The sequence below is a fragment of the Podarcis vaucheri genome (genome assembly GCF_965113315.1).
Source record: "Podarcis vaucheri genome assembly, chromosome: 8".
Lineage (NCBI taxonomy): Eukaryota > Metazoa > Chordata > Lepidosauria > Squamata > Lacertidae > Podarcis > Podarcis vaucheri.
In genome coordinates, this window is record NC_138766.1 from 71,548,515 (window position 1) to 71,563,664 (window position 15,150).

General features: G+C 43.5%; 1 protein-coding gene across 3 annotated transcripts in view; it reads left to right on the forward strand.

Annotated features, from left to right (window-relative positions):
* Positions 1–15,150, forward strand: part of GRHL2 (grainyhead like transcription factor 2) — an 84,544-nt gene that overhangs the window by 9,454 nt on the left and 59,940 nt on the right. The window lies entirely within an intron of this gene.

Below are 15,150 nucleotides of genomic sequence, written 5' to 3' on the forward strand. Positions count from 1 at the left end.
AAGTGATTTCATGCAAAAGTTTTGTCTCCGTTTTTCAACAGATTGCTTGTCATTTAAAAAAGGGAAAAAATCCCAATCAGCATGACATTGAGGGTTTCTACACCAGATGAAAACTTCTGTAAAGTTCTCTTCCATAAAAGCCAGCACACTTGTGATTCGTACATAGTGGGTCTTGATTAAAGAAGTTGGAATGGTTAGGGAAATCATAATATAAGGACACCTTGAAATAAGCATGGCAGCCTAGTGCTTAAGGAAGTTTAAAACAAATCCAAGTAGCATTAGCATAAAAGCTTCCTTGAACTTTAACATAGCAACTGTGAAGGACATCATGATCCTGGCACTAGTGTGTGCATGTGTGTGTGTACACACTGTAGATTGGCTTCATCTAGTTACTTCTCTAGCTACTTGCCTGTTCCTGCTTACCTGCATGTGCAAAGTGAGGAAAGATAGGAAGTTTTTATAGGCTGCTTCTCCTCCACCACCCCAATTGTATTATTTTTCCTTTTCAGCGGACATTGCTGGCTCCTTTCTTACTGGTGACTTCAGATCAGATCATGCTCTTGATGCCAGCACCTTGCAGTGGGCTGGAACTTAAGATCTGGAGTAGTATAGATATATATTTACCTTGAATTGTTCTTCTGAGCTTGTTCACCTCCCTGCTACACACACACATGTACAGAGGGAAGAAAGTCCTTCACTGGAGCTGTGGCCTAGGCTGACCTACAACATACATCTGGAAAGGGGGGGGGGAGAAAAGAGGGAGGGTGTTATTAAGCAAAGTGGTGGTTCTGACCATAGACAGAGGGTGCGGTATCTGACAAATCTCTAACATGAGAAGGTTGTTAGGTGGGGGGAGACTGGCTGGGTTGAGAGCTGAGGCACATTAAGTTTTGTAACCAGAAAATAACTGTATTGTACCCTCTCTGCCCAATGTTTGTGTAGGGGAATTTACTTGTGTATGGTCAAAGTTTCAAAATAAATGGGTGTATTATGACCACTCAACTGCATTTTGTTGCACTGTCAGTTTTTAAAGCACTCCATAAGAAGTGTGCATTTCAATACATGGTACCGACTAAATTGTGTTAGAGATTGTGAGCTGAAAGGTGATGGTAATTTTGGTTTCATAATCCAGAATGAAGGGGTATACAGTTTCACCACCCCTTGGGACAATTGGAAGTTGGTGGTTTTGGTCTGTGGTACTTTTTGTGTTACAAAATAAGCTGTGTCCATTATGTTCTGGTATGAGGGACAATAATTTAAAATAAGGATTTTGATCAGTATCTGAAACGTGCATATCTGAAATGTGCTCAAATGTGAGTCAGTCAAAATGTATTGAGAGTTTTGAACATTCTACTCTTTTTGGTAGAAGGGAAGAAACAGGTGTAGTCTGGTTTGGTTTTTGAAATACAGTACAGTGCATTTCACCCTCTGTGACTATGGCTATAGAGATTCATATATTCATGATACACATTTTGGTCTAGTGCCAAAACTTAATTTGTGTAGCATTTAGGCTGCATTATCCTTGATTACTTAACTTGGTACTATGACCCACTGCGTTTGTGGGACTTTCTGAATAATTGTGCACAGGATTGGTCTGCCAGACATATATTACCGTTAAGGAGTTGTCATTTACTTGATGTAAGAATTGATACAAAGATTTGAATACTTTTTTATTAGAGAAATGTTGTTGTTTTTTTAACTTCATGAAGGTGCTAAATGTTTTCAGTTAAGCCATCAAGTATTTATAATTATTTGCATGTGCGGTAAGACACATAGAATTCTTTTCATATTACTATACTGACCAAAGTGGTAAAAATAAAAATCTCACGTGATGATTTTTACATCACTATGCTCACTGTCACCTATTCCAGGTTGGTTGTACCAGTAGAGATTCTTAGTCTTTGTATGATGGATACCACATTTTCTTCCATCATCTTATTCACCGGAAGCATCTTGAAAGGCTTCTGAATTAAATATCAGCCTTTTTTTGCACTCTGGTACAGCTGCATTGAACTTGTAAGGATGCAGGGAAATGAAGTTAGGTAGAGTATAGACATGGCTATGTCTGCACTCACAGCAGATCTTGAAGCCATATGTCAAGGCACAACTATTTAAGCCAGGAGTTTTGTTGTGGGGCAGGCTTTTGTTGGGGGGGGGGCAGAATCTCAGATTTGTATTGATTTGTATTGATTTTGATTGATGCGGGTGGCGCTGTGGGTAAAACCTCAGTGCTTAGGACTTGCCGATCGCATGGTCGGCGGTTCGAATCCCCGTGGTGGGGTGAGCTCCCATCTTTCGGTCCCAGCTCCTGCCCACCTAGCAGTTCGAAAGCACCCCTAACTGCAAGTAGATAAATAGGGACCGCTTTATAGCGGGAAGGTAAACGGCGTTTCCGTGTGCTGCTCTGGTGCTGGCTCGCCAGAGCAGCTTCGTCACGCTGGCCACGTGACCCGGAAGTGTCTTCGGACAGCGCTGGCCCCCGGCCTCTTAAGTGAGATGGGCGCACAACCCTAGAGTCGGACACGACTGGCCCGTACGGGCAGGGGTACCTTACTGATTGATTTAGGGGGACAGCTGCCTTCCTGCCCTCCCTTGGCTATGCCTATGGGTGGATTGGATGGGTAAACTTTTTAGTCCAATTATCATATGTATTTGTCTCTTGAAAAGGTCTTCAGAATTTGCTTGTTAATTCTCTTGTCTTATGTGCTACTTGAAAAGCCACAGTCTAAGAATATAATATGCATTATTTTGTGATATCTTTCAAAGTGATTGCACTCATTAGTTTTGTGAAAGCTATTTTTTCTGCACTGCTCCCCCCCCCCCCGTCCCCATCCCCACGATGTTTATTGGCCTTTTTCACCTCTTGGAAAATATACAGAAAGAACTGTTTCCTGCTTGGCAGGGGGTTGGACTCGATGGCCCTTGTGGTCTCTTCCAACTCTATGATTCTATGATTCTAGAGAGCTGAGGAACAGAGGGATGAGAACAAAGGCTGATTTACACAACTCTTTTCATGTAGATAGGCTGCTTGAGTGGATCATTCAACCTGACTGCATGAAGAGGTGGCTTTCTGATGTCACTGTTCTGTTTGCCCATCCCTAGATGGTGATGCAAGGTAAAGGTGTATAAACTTTATTGAGTGCTGATGAGTGAATGCCAGTTGCTACTGGACAATTTCACCACACAGGTTGAATACCATCAAATACATTTAGGTGTGCATTGAGTTGCAGTGGCATTGCCAATTTTTTTTCTAGGGAAAGCTTCAAACCTTAACACCTGCATGACAGGTGAATTTCCCATTGCTGCATCAAAGGGGCTACCTCTGTTAGTCTGTTGCAGAAAAAACCTACAAGGAACACTGTGGCACTTTAAGGTATATGTCAGATTTATTTTAAAGTTTTGAATGTTCTGCAGGACATCTGCATGTGCTTTACATCCGTATGCTGGAAGAAGCTTCACTTGCTGAATTTCTGCTTCTCATACCGCTGTGAAAGGCAAAGAGCTCTGCCAGAAAAAAAGTTGGCAATAAATTGTACGAATTGGCCCAAAGTGACAATCTGAGAAGATGGCTTCGCCATCATTCTTGTTCTGAGTAGACTGTGAGAATGGAAGAGAATGGATATATTCAATAGAAAGATAACATATCAACATATTTTGTCAAAAGTTGCAGGACAAGGGAGTGGGTATCTTTCATCCTGAACATGGACAGATCCTGCAGCTGTAGAAAAGAGTGGTAGAAATGATCAGTGTGCTGGCACAACTCTCCTATAAGGAAGGGTTGCAAGATTTGGGGGTTTTTAGTTTAGAAAAACGGTGGGGGGATGATGACTAAAACAGTGCTGTTTTTCTAGAAAAAGAGGCGCCAGAACTCAGCATGAATGCTTCCATTGTTCGCTTTGGATGGCAACAGCACCCACCTGAGAGGTGCCGGAACTGAGTTCTGGTGAGTTCCGGGTGAAAAAAAGCCCCGTTGAAATCCCTTCTCAAAACCCACCTTTTCCACGAAACTTTTGGCATATCCCATAATGCCCGTGGAACTAAATCTCGTCACATGCAGCGGAAGCAACTGCATACTCCTTCGCCCTCCTCTGTTGATTTCTCTGTGTTGAATTTTCGATTGTGAGCTCCTTGGGGCAGGAACCTGCTCTCATACTTTGCAAAGCACCATGTGCCTTGCTGGCACCAAACAAATAATATGAACGCCATTGTTTTTATAAGCGAGCATGTCATGGTTGTATATAGGGTGTAGTGGAAACCATTACATTGTGTTAGGACCCGAGGGGTGCACATTTTGAACCAAGCAGTTGTGATATCCTGGACAGAGGGGCAATCATCTCAAGAAGGGGTTTCATTTATTTGGGGTTGGGAGCAGGGCCAGCCTGCCCATGAGGCAAGGGGAAGGGTCCCACCAGAGCAGCAGTTCCTGATGTCGAACCTTCTTACCCCCTTGTTCCTGATGCAGATCTTCCCTGACCCCTTCTTAGCTGACAGGTAGCTATGGGGGTCTGTGTCAGGTGCCAAGATGTCTTTGACCAGTCCAGGGTGGGAGGAGTATTGTTTGTTAAAAGACTGCTTGAAGGTATATATGATAAGATTGGCTGGAGGTTTCTGAATTTGCATCTCCTGGTGGCTTGATTGTTTTGAACTGAAAGCCAAATGAAAACTAGGAGAGTCAATAGAATTTGGTGACCTCGTGGATGAAAAGCATGAAAGAAAAACAGAATGAGGGCGGGTCTGTAATGGGCTCTTATACTGACTTGTTTGCTCTTAAATCAGCATAAGGATGGAAGCCTTTGTGCAGCGTTTTCTCCTTTCTGGATTTGCTTTCCCCCCTTCTTCTGCACTTCATTCCACAAGTTTGACCTCACAGTCAATCCACAGTTAAACTTAAAATAAGCAAACTTTTAAAGAAATTAGAAGTTAAGCATGTACTTAATTCTCTTCCATTGAATGAGATTTACAAGTGCTTAACTTTAGCGGCACTGTGCCCAAATTCAAGTTCAGATTTTGATCCAATAGATCACACTTGCTCTCTTGATATGTGCAAGGGAGTAGAAGACTGTGTTGGAATTTTAATTCACGTGGAATTACTGCAGTGGGGAAGAATCCAATACCAGAAGCTAGTGGGAACTGAATATCTTGCTTGGGAATCTTTCCTGCAAGGCTACCAAGGTTTTCCAAATCAGTTTGAATGTTTCCATAATACTGCAATAGTAATTCCTCCATGAGAATTATTTTTTAAATTCTCCCATGAAGGGAAATGTTATGTATGTTTGAACTGCCCTTGAGAGAGATAAATAAATACATACTGCAGGGGAGCAATTATAGTGCTATGTGGTATATATGTTTAATTACCTCTAAGTGGGAAAAACGGGGATAGGTTTGGTGCTGTGGTGTGCTTCCATATAGAGGAAAATATTTTGTGTCTTGTTGGTAACCGTCTTGTTATAATGTATCCTGCACAAATCATATCTTTGTTTGCATCCAAATAATAGCATTTTCTTTGTAGCGTTTATTTGGGGTGGGGAAGGAGTGGAATCCTGAATGTTTAAAGAGAGAGAGAGTAGTAGCTTACCGTCATGTCAGTTCACGTCCATTTAATTGAGGTTGTCTTTGTATATTATGAAATACTCCAGGCGTCAGTGTTGATGGTTGAGGGCAGCAGGAAACAGACTGGAAGACATGAATGCAGGACAAAAAAAAAGAGCCCAGCACTGAGGTCAGAAAAAGGTTTTGCAGAGCGAGATTTAGATCAGCATTTCAGAATGTTATACTCTCTTTCATGTAATATTTATTAAAGTTCAAACAGCAAAAATTGTATATACCTCCTGTGTTCTAGGGCAAATAAAGGTAGTATTTTGTAGATATCTGGAAACTTCTTACAGCTTTTGCGGGGAACTTAACACTGAAATTTCAATATGGGGAGACCAGTGGAGGAAGGGCAGGGTCATGGAAGAAGGAATCGGCTATAGAAGTATATGTGTTTCTTTCTGTTACCTCTGCTTGCATGCCCTCCAACATTTATCTGATGAAAATAGGGACATCCTATTCAATTGTTGTTGTTGTTGTAATTTTTCTGTTTATACCCCACCCATCTGACTGGGTTGCCGCAGCCACTCTGGGTGGCTTCCAACATATATATAAAACATTAAACATTTTTTAAAAAACCTTCCCGATACAGGGCTTCCTTCAGATGGCTTAGGGGTCAGATAACTTCATGCACTCCAACATTTCTCTGATGAAACATTTATCCAATGATCATTTATCTGATGAAAATAGGGATATCCTAAGGAAAACCGGGACTTTCTGGATCAATTCAGAAACTGGGATGGCTTCTGTAAATCTGGGACTGTCCCTGGAAAAGAGGGACACTTGATATCTTCAAACACTCTTACTAGGTAGTTGGCCCCTCTGAACACAGTGGAACCCTTGACCAAACTTCCATAGTTTTGCGCTGCTAGTTGGAGCCAGTGTGGTGTAGTGGTTAGAGTGTTGGGCTGGTCAACCATGAAACCATTAAATCCCTGATCAACCATGAAACTTACTGGGTGACCTTGGGCCAGTCACACTCTCTCAGTCTAACCTATCTCAAGGTGTTGTCGGGAGAATGAAATGTGGAGGAGAACCAAGTACCCCACTTTGAGCTTCTTGGATATAAATGTAATCAATAAATAGTGATGGTAGGATATGGGGATGAGGATGATGGTTTGGGTTAGGATGCTGGTGCAACTGAAATTGCAAGCCCTGCTTTATTCAGATCCCAGTTTTGCCCAAAATACCAGCGAAAGGTGGATGAATGGAAGGCTGCTTAAAGAATCGCAACAAACAAAATACTTGAAACCAGGGCATTTTGAAACGCATCATCTGTCTGTACATATTTTAAGTAGGAGGGTCCAACTTTTCCTTACGTACCCGGTACTTCTAGTTTTTATGTGTATTCAGTTTGAGTGGAATTTAAACTACTACTACAAAGTTTGTCTTGCTTGGGTCTCACAACTTTACTGGGGTTCACTGAAGATGATTGCTTGAAATTGCTTGTATTTGGGTGGCTTCCCCACTATATTTAATCTCCAATAAATATTTATAGCCCCACTTCTTTGTGTGAAGAAGTACATTTCTGGCCCAGAGGTTTTAAAACAAGGAACATAATCCCTGCCCCCCCCCACAGAAACAAAAATAGTTCAAACTTTAAAACAGTGCATTCTATATGTTTCCCAATTTCCCAAGCTTAAGAGACAAGCCTGGAAAGCACAGAGAAACCTTCTAACCCTCAAGAAAGGATTTCTATTCCGTCACAATTCGGATAAGGAAACATGGCTTTGTCCCTGGAGCTATTTTGACGGTATCTCCTTCATCGGAGCCCTGCAGTCTAAAAGCTGTCTCGCCTGAATTCCTTTTGCAGTTTTAAATGATTTACAGTGGTGCCTCGCAAGACGAAATTAATTCATTCCGCAAGTTTTTTCGTCTAGCGAATTTTTCGTCTTGCGAAGCACGGTGTTGGAAAAGTTTTGGAAAAGCTTCAAAAATCACCAAAAACCTCAAAAAAGGCTACCACACCGCGTTCTATGAGTTGCTCCTCGAAGTCAAGTTGCAACTGTATTAACGGTGTTAAGTAAAAGGAAACAAACTTGCAAGACGTTTTCGTCTTGCGAAGCTAGCCCATAGGGAAATTTGTCTTGCGAAGCAGCTCAAAGACCGCAAAACCCTTTCGTCTAGTGAGTTCTTCGTCTTGCGAGGCATTCGTTTTGCGGGGCACCACTGTAAACCTGACTCCAGCAGGTGAGCTAAGTTAGTGCTAAAGCAGGGGTGAGAAGGGAGCAGAGATGATTCCTGCACTTTGGCCACTTCTAGGCAAAGAGATTTGCAGGTGTCATTCACACTTTATAATGTGTGACACTTGCAAGGCTTGCTGCTAGGCTACAGAGACTTGCTGCTGGGTAGCCCAATACAAACCATCATCTAAACCAGGGGTCAGCAGACCTTTCCAGCAGGGGGCTGGTCTACTGTTCCCTCAGACCTGGGGGGGGGGCGGACTATACAGTGGTACCTCGGGTTACATAAGCTTCAGGTTACATACGCTTCAGGTTACAGACTCCACTAACCCAGAAATACTACCTCGGGTTAAGAACTTTGCTTCAAGATGAGAACAGAAATCGAGTGGTGGCGGCGCAGCAGCAGCAGGAGGCCCCATTAGCTAAAGTGCTGCTTCAGGTTAAGAACAGTTTCAGGTTAAGAACAGACCTCTGGAATGAATTAAGTACGTCACCAGAGTTACCACTGTATTTTGAAAAATAAATATGAACGAATTCCTATGCCCTACAAATAACCCAGAGATGCATTTTAAATAAAAGGACACATTCTACTCATGTAAAAACATGCTGATCTGGCCCAATCGCCTTCTAAATCCAGCCCGACTGTCTGCGGGCCGGATTTAGAAGGCGATTGGGCCAGATCCGGCCCCCCGGGCCTTAGTTTGCCTACCCATGATCTAAACTCAAAGTACTGTTTTCCTTGCCTCCTAAGCATTGCTGTGCTTCCTGGGGGAAGCTGGAGTCTTGCCACAGCCTCAAGTGTAGCATGTGATCCATGTACTAATATACCGCAGAGCGCTATTCTCCATTCTTAGGTGTTGTTGGAGTACACCTGGCTTAGTTGACTGGAGCTGCAGTCCAACAACACAGGTGGACTAAATGCTGGAGAACGCTGTTGCACAGAAGCACTTGGCAACCCGGCACTTGGCAACGTGGTGCCCTCCAAATGTTTTGGACAGCCATTCCCATCAGCCCAGCAAGCCCAGCACTGTTTTTTCTCAAAATCCCAAGAAATCATTTTTAAAACCTTTGTCACTTTACACAGTGATTTACCGAGTAACACAAGGGGGGGGGATGGATCCCTGCCTAGAGGAACTTACAATTTAGCAGGGCTAGAGGTGAGCAGGCAACAAAGCCAGGGTGGGCTAAGAATTTGGAAATGCGAGGTTAGCAAGGTGTTGTGGTTAATTCTGAAGTGTAGGCACTCTTTATTCCAATCCCCATAGTCATGTCCCCATAGCCTGCCTTTTCTAAGACTGCAACTTAAAAACGAACTTTTGAGTAAAGCAGATACAGTGATACCTCAGGTTAAGAACTTAATTCGTTCTGGAGGTCTGTTCTTAACCTGAAACTGTTTTTAACCTGAGGTACCACTTTAGCTAATGGGGCTTCCTGCTGCCGCCACGCTATTTCTGTTCTCATCCTGAGGTAAAGTTCTTAATCCGAGGTACTATTTCTGGGTTAGCAGAGTCTGTAACCTGAAGCATCTGTAGCACCCAAGGTACCACTGCGCTGTGGAACCAATATCAAGCCAGCTCTTTTCTTTCATGGAAGTTCAGGTGAATTCTGTGTCCAGGGCAGCTGTCTTCCAGCTCCACCTGGTATGCAGGCTGAGACCCTACCTGCCTGCGGACTGTCTTGCCAGAGTGGTACATGCTCTGGTTATCTCCCGCTTGGACTACTGCAATGTGCTCTATGTGGGGCTACCTTTGAAGGTGACCTGGGAACTACAACTAATCCAGAATGCGGCAACTAGACTGGTGACTGGGAGTGGCTGCCAGGACCATATAACATTGGTCCTAAAGGATCTTCACTGGCTCCCAGAATGTTTCCGAGAACGTTTCAAAGTGTTAGTGCTGACCTTTAAACCCCTAAATGGCCTCAGCCCAGTGTCTCCACACACATCGCTCAGCCCGGACACTGATGTCCAGCTCTGAGGCCCTTCTGCTGGTTCCCTCACTGTGAGAAGTGAGGTTACAAGGAACCAGGCAGAGGGCCTTCTTGGTAGTGTCGCCCGCCCTGTGGAATGCCCTCCCTTCAGATGTCAAGGAAGTAAACAACTATCTGACTTTTAGAAGACATCTGAAGGCAGCCCTTTTTAGGGAAGTTTTTAAGGATTGATGTTTTTAGATATGTCGTAAGCCGCCCTGAGTGGATGGGAACACCCAGCCAGATGGGTGGGGTATAAATATAACTACTACTACTACTACTACTACTACTACTACTACTACTATTACTATTCCTCTACCTTCTGCTTCTCCCCCCCCCATACTTTGCTCAGAGTTCAGGTTGATGAAGTGCTCTAATCGACTCAAAAGATTGCTTACTGTTCTGTGGCATTTTTGGTTCGTCATAATCAGTAGCATAGTGGCAAATTCAGAAATGTGTGGTCCCCTCATGATAGTCACAGCCACACGCTTCCTAAGACTATAAACTTTCCAAGATTATATAATAATCTTATAATTGTACAATAATAATAATTAGGGATGCATTGATCGTGGCAGACTAGCATTCGAAATTTGCCAGGCTGCAGACCCATTTTGCACTTGTGACCAAGTGAAGATGCCCGGGCGCCAGGATCTAGAAGCGCATGCCTGGAGATCCTTGGATCTTGACTGTTTTCACATGCTAGCAACACATCCTGTGGAATTCTATCCGTTGTGTTTTATCTGCACAATCAGAATACATTTCAGGAACCAAAAAGTCATATTGAGAAATATGACTTCCAAGCCGCCTGGCCCAAAAATGGCAACCAGGCATTCCGTTTTGGTGACTGTATTGACGACGGTTTAAGGAGCTATTCGGTGCCTCGATTATATATATGAGTAGTAGTAGAAGAAGAAGAGTTTGGATTTGATATCCCGCCTTTCACTCCCTTTAAGGAGTCTCAAAGCGGCTAACATTCTCCTTTCCCTTCCTCCCCCACAACAAACACTCTGTGAGGTGAGTGGGGCTGAGAGACTTCAGAGAAGTGTGACTGGCCCAAGGTCACCCAGCAGCTGCAAGTGGAGGAGCGGAGACGCGAACCCGGTTCCCCAGATTACGAGACTACCGTTCTTACCACTACACCACACTGGCTCTCTTACTACACCACACTGGCTCTAGTTTGTAATACTAGCAGTAGAGCCAGTGATATAAATGACTTTAAGTCAAGTGTGTTCTGACCATCACTAGTTTTTATTCTGTGAAATGGATACATTGTGCTGCTCACAACGTTTTCTTAGATTTCCAAATGTGCCTAGAATTTTGGGTAGGATCTCTCTCAGCCCTGCCTAGAGATACTTGAGACTGAACCTTAGATCTTTTGCAGGCAATGTGTGTGCTCTGACCCTGAGCCATGGCCCTTTCCCACATCGTCTGCTGTTCATAGATGTGAGAGCATCACCAAGACAGAGATGTAACCAATGTCAACTCAGTGGGCCTGCACCACTTACCTGCCCTCCCTCCCTCCAGCCTTGACTTGTCAGAGGGAGGTCAGGTATGCAGCAAGGCCCCCTGCGTCATCCACAAATGCTCACTCCTGATGATGGTGAATAGAAGAAAGGCAACCCCAGAAAACCTTGAGAAAGCAGGCAGAGGAGATAGGGGTTTCTATCAGTGATCAAACTAGACTTAGACTGTTTTCTGAAAGAGGATGGAGCCCATCTGCCTTTTCTCCCTGTGCCAAGTCTAGAAACAGCATAACAATGAAGTGACCTCATAACCGCTGTTCGCATTTTCCCTGGTGGAAATGTATTGGTGCCTTTTCTTACAGCTTATTATTTATGAGACTTATTTAAACACTTTCCTCCTCCTGTTTGTCTGGCATCATCTTGCCACGAAACAAACAAGCAGCCCAAATAAAATAATTATTTTTTTCAAAAGTTTGTTTTGTAATTAAATATTTATTGAATTGCTCTATCTCTAATTAATCTTGGCAGGCAGGGAGTGATTTCTTGGTAATGATGCCAGGCTCAGAAACGTATAGAAGTTAGCCGTGCAGTTCTTTCTCCAGCGTATCTGTGCAGAATAATGATCTGTCTTGCCCACATACCTGCCTAATTCCCCTGCCCCACCTCCCAATACGAGGTGTAGGAGGATCAGTGTTAGACCTTGGCATCCTCAGGCAGTTGCTGATGTCTCGGCGTTTTGAAAAGACCACTACCTACCCTTGACTCCCTGATCCTTGCTTCCATTGTCTGTTTGTGTGCATGGTTGCTTGCCAGTGGCTCTGCAAGCAAGGAGATGGTGCTGAGGATCACGAAGGCATCCTGCCAAGGATCTCTTGAGACCTGTAGCCCTTCCTGGCAAGCTGTGAAGCACAGACGGGGAACCTGTGGCTTTCCAGGTGTTGTTGGACTTCCAAGTCCCATCAACCCAAGCCAACATGGCCAGTGGTCAGGGATGATGGGGTCTGGAGTTCAACAAGCCACAGGTTCCCCATCTCTGCTGCAAAACAAAACTAGGATAGATATTTAAATAGGTAGTGCCCTAAATATAAAAGTAAAGAAACTGTGTTCAAAGGATAGCATGCCATGACTGAGTTTCTAAGGATGCCCTGTCCAGCGCTCTAAGAATATTCTCTCCCGTGGTCTGAAAATGTCTGATTACCTCTATTCTGTGGTGATTTGAGAAGAATTAATATAATGTTTCTCAGACTTTCTTTAAACTTGCTCTTCCTTCTGAGCTCACCACAACCAAGGGTTTGATGAGTGTGTAAGAATTATCCAGTGCCTCCTATCAGAGCAAACTAATATTAAAAATGTTGACATTTATTTATTTTAATTTATTGACTGATTTAGTTATTTGAATTTGTATATCGCCCTTCATCCATAGATCTCAGGGCAGTTCGCAAGATAAAAATACAAGATGGGAAACACAAAATGCATAATAAAAACAAGAATGAAAGCAAACCAATAACCCCCGTCCCCCAACACATTGAAAAGGGTACCAGATGTTAATCAGCCAAAGGCCTGGTCAAAGAGGAGCACAACAAACAGAGCAGATCTTTTCTCCAGAAGACTCTTAGTTGCTTTTCCTGCAATAGCATCTCCTGAGTACCCCACCAGAGGTGGTTGGTTTCTCCAGCTTTCAGAATCCCCCCTTGGAATTCCAGGCAGAGAGATCAAGAGAGACCCCCTCCGGCCACAACTTGTCTTGTGGGTCACTCTCGAAATTCTACCGCTCTCGAAATCCTTGCCAGTTTCACACTCAGCTTTTACACACCTGCTGGAAACCTGTTCAGGCTTATGCAGGCACCTAAGAACACATATTTCCATAATAGTGAACTGGTTTCTAGTGTTAACTTCTTTATTGCATGAGTTATTTATTTGTTTATTTTAATTTTTTTGTATTGTCATGGTGAGCTACGCTGATATTTTTTATGAATAGTGATATGGAAATATTTTTCTAAATAACAGCAAGCCTTTGAATTAGTCTGTTTTGTTTTGTTTTTTGCTGAGTTTGAAGGTGGTTTTGACTTGCTTAATTTATAGATTGGCATCTACCTCCGGGGTCATTCTCAATTAGCTGCTACATCAAAGCCCACGAAGCCTAGCCCTAGGGGAAGGGTCAAGGCTAGGTTGAGGTTGCCTGCATCAAGATCTCTGGCCTTCTTAAGAGGCCTTTGCTACGGAGCAGGCAGGAGCTGTTGGAAGAGGGAGGGCGAGGAGAAAAGGCGCAGCAGCGCCTTCTCAGCACTTGGCAGAGCTGCTGCAGTGTGCCGTTGGAGAGCGCCATTGAAAATGTAATCATTGGGCTCTCCCCCACGTTTTTATCATCTCCTCCCGCGTCTTATCTTCCTCCCCCATGTTCCTTCTGCCACTCACTCTCAGGAAATGGTACCTATAAAAAGTTATTTCAATGAAGCGTGGTGAGATAAGCAGCAAGGAACTATTTTTCAAATGTCCAGGGGAGAGCGTCAATACTCGGTAGTTACAGGGAGAAAAATGACAGTACAGTGTTGTTGGTTTTTTTGGGGGGTGGGCAGGTGGAGGCAGAAGCACTGTGTGAAATTGTTGACCGGTGTGTCCTCTGTATTCAACACTAAACGAAAGAAAAAGCACATTTCACTAAAGTAATCTAGGGAAGCTCAGTTCCGCAAACTATGAATTATGTCGCTGCAGCAAGGGCACATGATTTATATCATGCATTTTGCTATGCATTCGCTAGTCGTAGGGAGGGCCGGAAACGAACGTGGTTGTGTCTGTACCATACATTTAAAGTGTACTCTTGTACCACTTCTAACAGCTATTTCTCCCAAAGAGTCCTGGGAATTGTAGTTTGTTAAGGGTGCCGAGACTAATTAGGAGACTCCCTAACAGAGCTACAATTCCCAGCACTCCTAGCATACTACAGTTCCCAGGATTCTTTGAGAGAAGGGGAGCCAAATGTCTTTTGAAAACCTTTTTACTTAGATCTTTACGGCATGATTTTTCTTTTTCTGTATTTATTTATTTTTGATGAGGTTATTATGGGTCTTCTGTTGCTTTTCATAATTATACGTTGTACTCTTCCTTGCTGTATTTTTTGTTAACGTGCAGATTATGAATTTGTAAATAATTAAATATATATGGAAGCCGCTGGGGGAGGTCACTGGGAGATTTGGAACGTGGTGTCAGTAGTATGCTGATGATACACATCTCTATATTTTGTTAACTTAAGAATAAGGGGAGTCTCTTCAGCTGCTGGGCTGGAATGGACTATGAGGGCCAATAAACTGAGACTAAATCATGGCAAGATGGAAGCATTGTGGGCTGGTGATTCTTGGATCCAGGAACTGGGTAGGCAGCCCCTTCTGGATGGGAGCCGAGGCTCCCTGAAAGAGCAGGTACATAGTCTAAGGCTACTCCTTGATCCAACACTATCTCTGGAGGTTCAGGTAGCCTCAAGGGCACAGAATGCTTTCTTTGAGCTATGGCAGGTTCACTAGGAATAGGTAGGTTAGTTTTGGGAGGGTGATCATTTTGATCATGGCTATTTTGTCTGAGAGAGTGAAATTCATGTTGTTCCATCTCTTTAGGTCTTTGTTTATTTGTCGCCGCAGGGGCTTGTAGTTGTGGAGGTATAATTTATTGAGGTTTTTGGTTATTTGTACCCCTAGGTATCTGAACTTGGTGTGGCAAAGTTTTATCTTGGTGACCTTAGTGAGTTCTTTTTGGGTGTGAGGAGGGGTGTTGAAGCACATAGCTTCTGACTTTGCAAAATTTACTTGTAGGCCTGACACCACTGCAAATGGGTTGAGTTCTCTGATTAGGGAGGTTGCTGTGTTTATGGGGTCTGGTGTTGTGACCATTAGGTCATCTGCAAAAAGCCCTAATTTATAGGTTCTGCCTTTTATCTCCACTCCCTTGATGTCTGT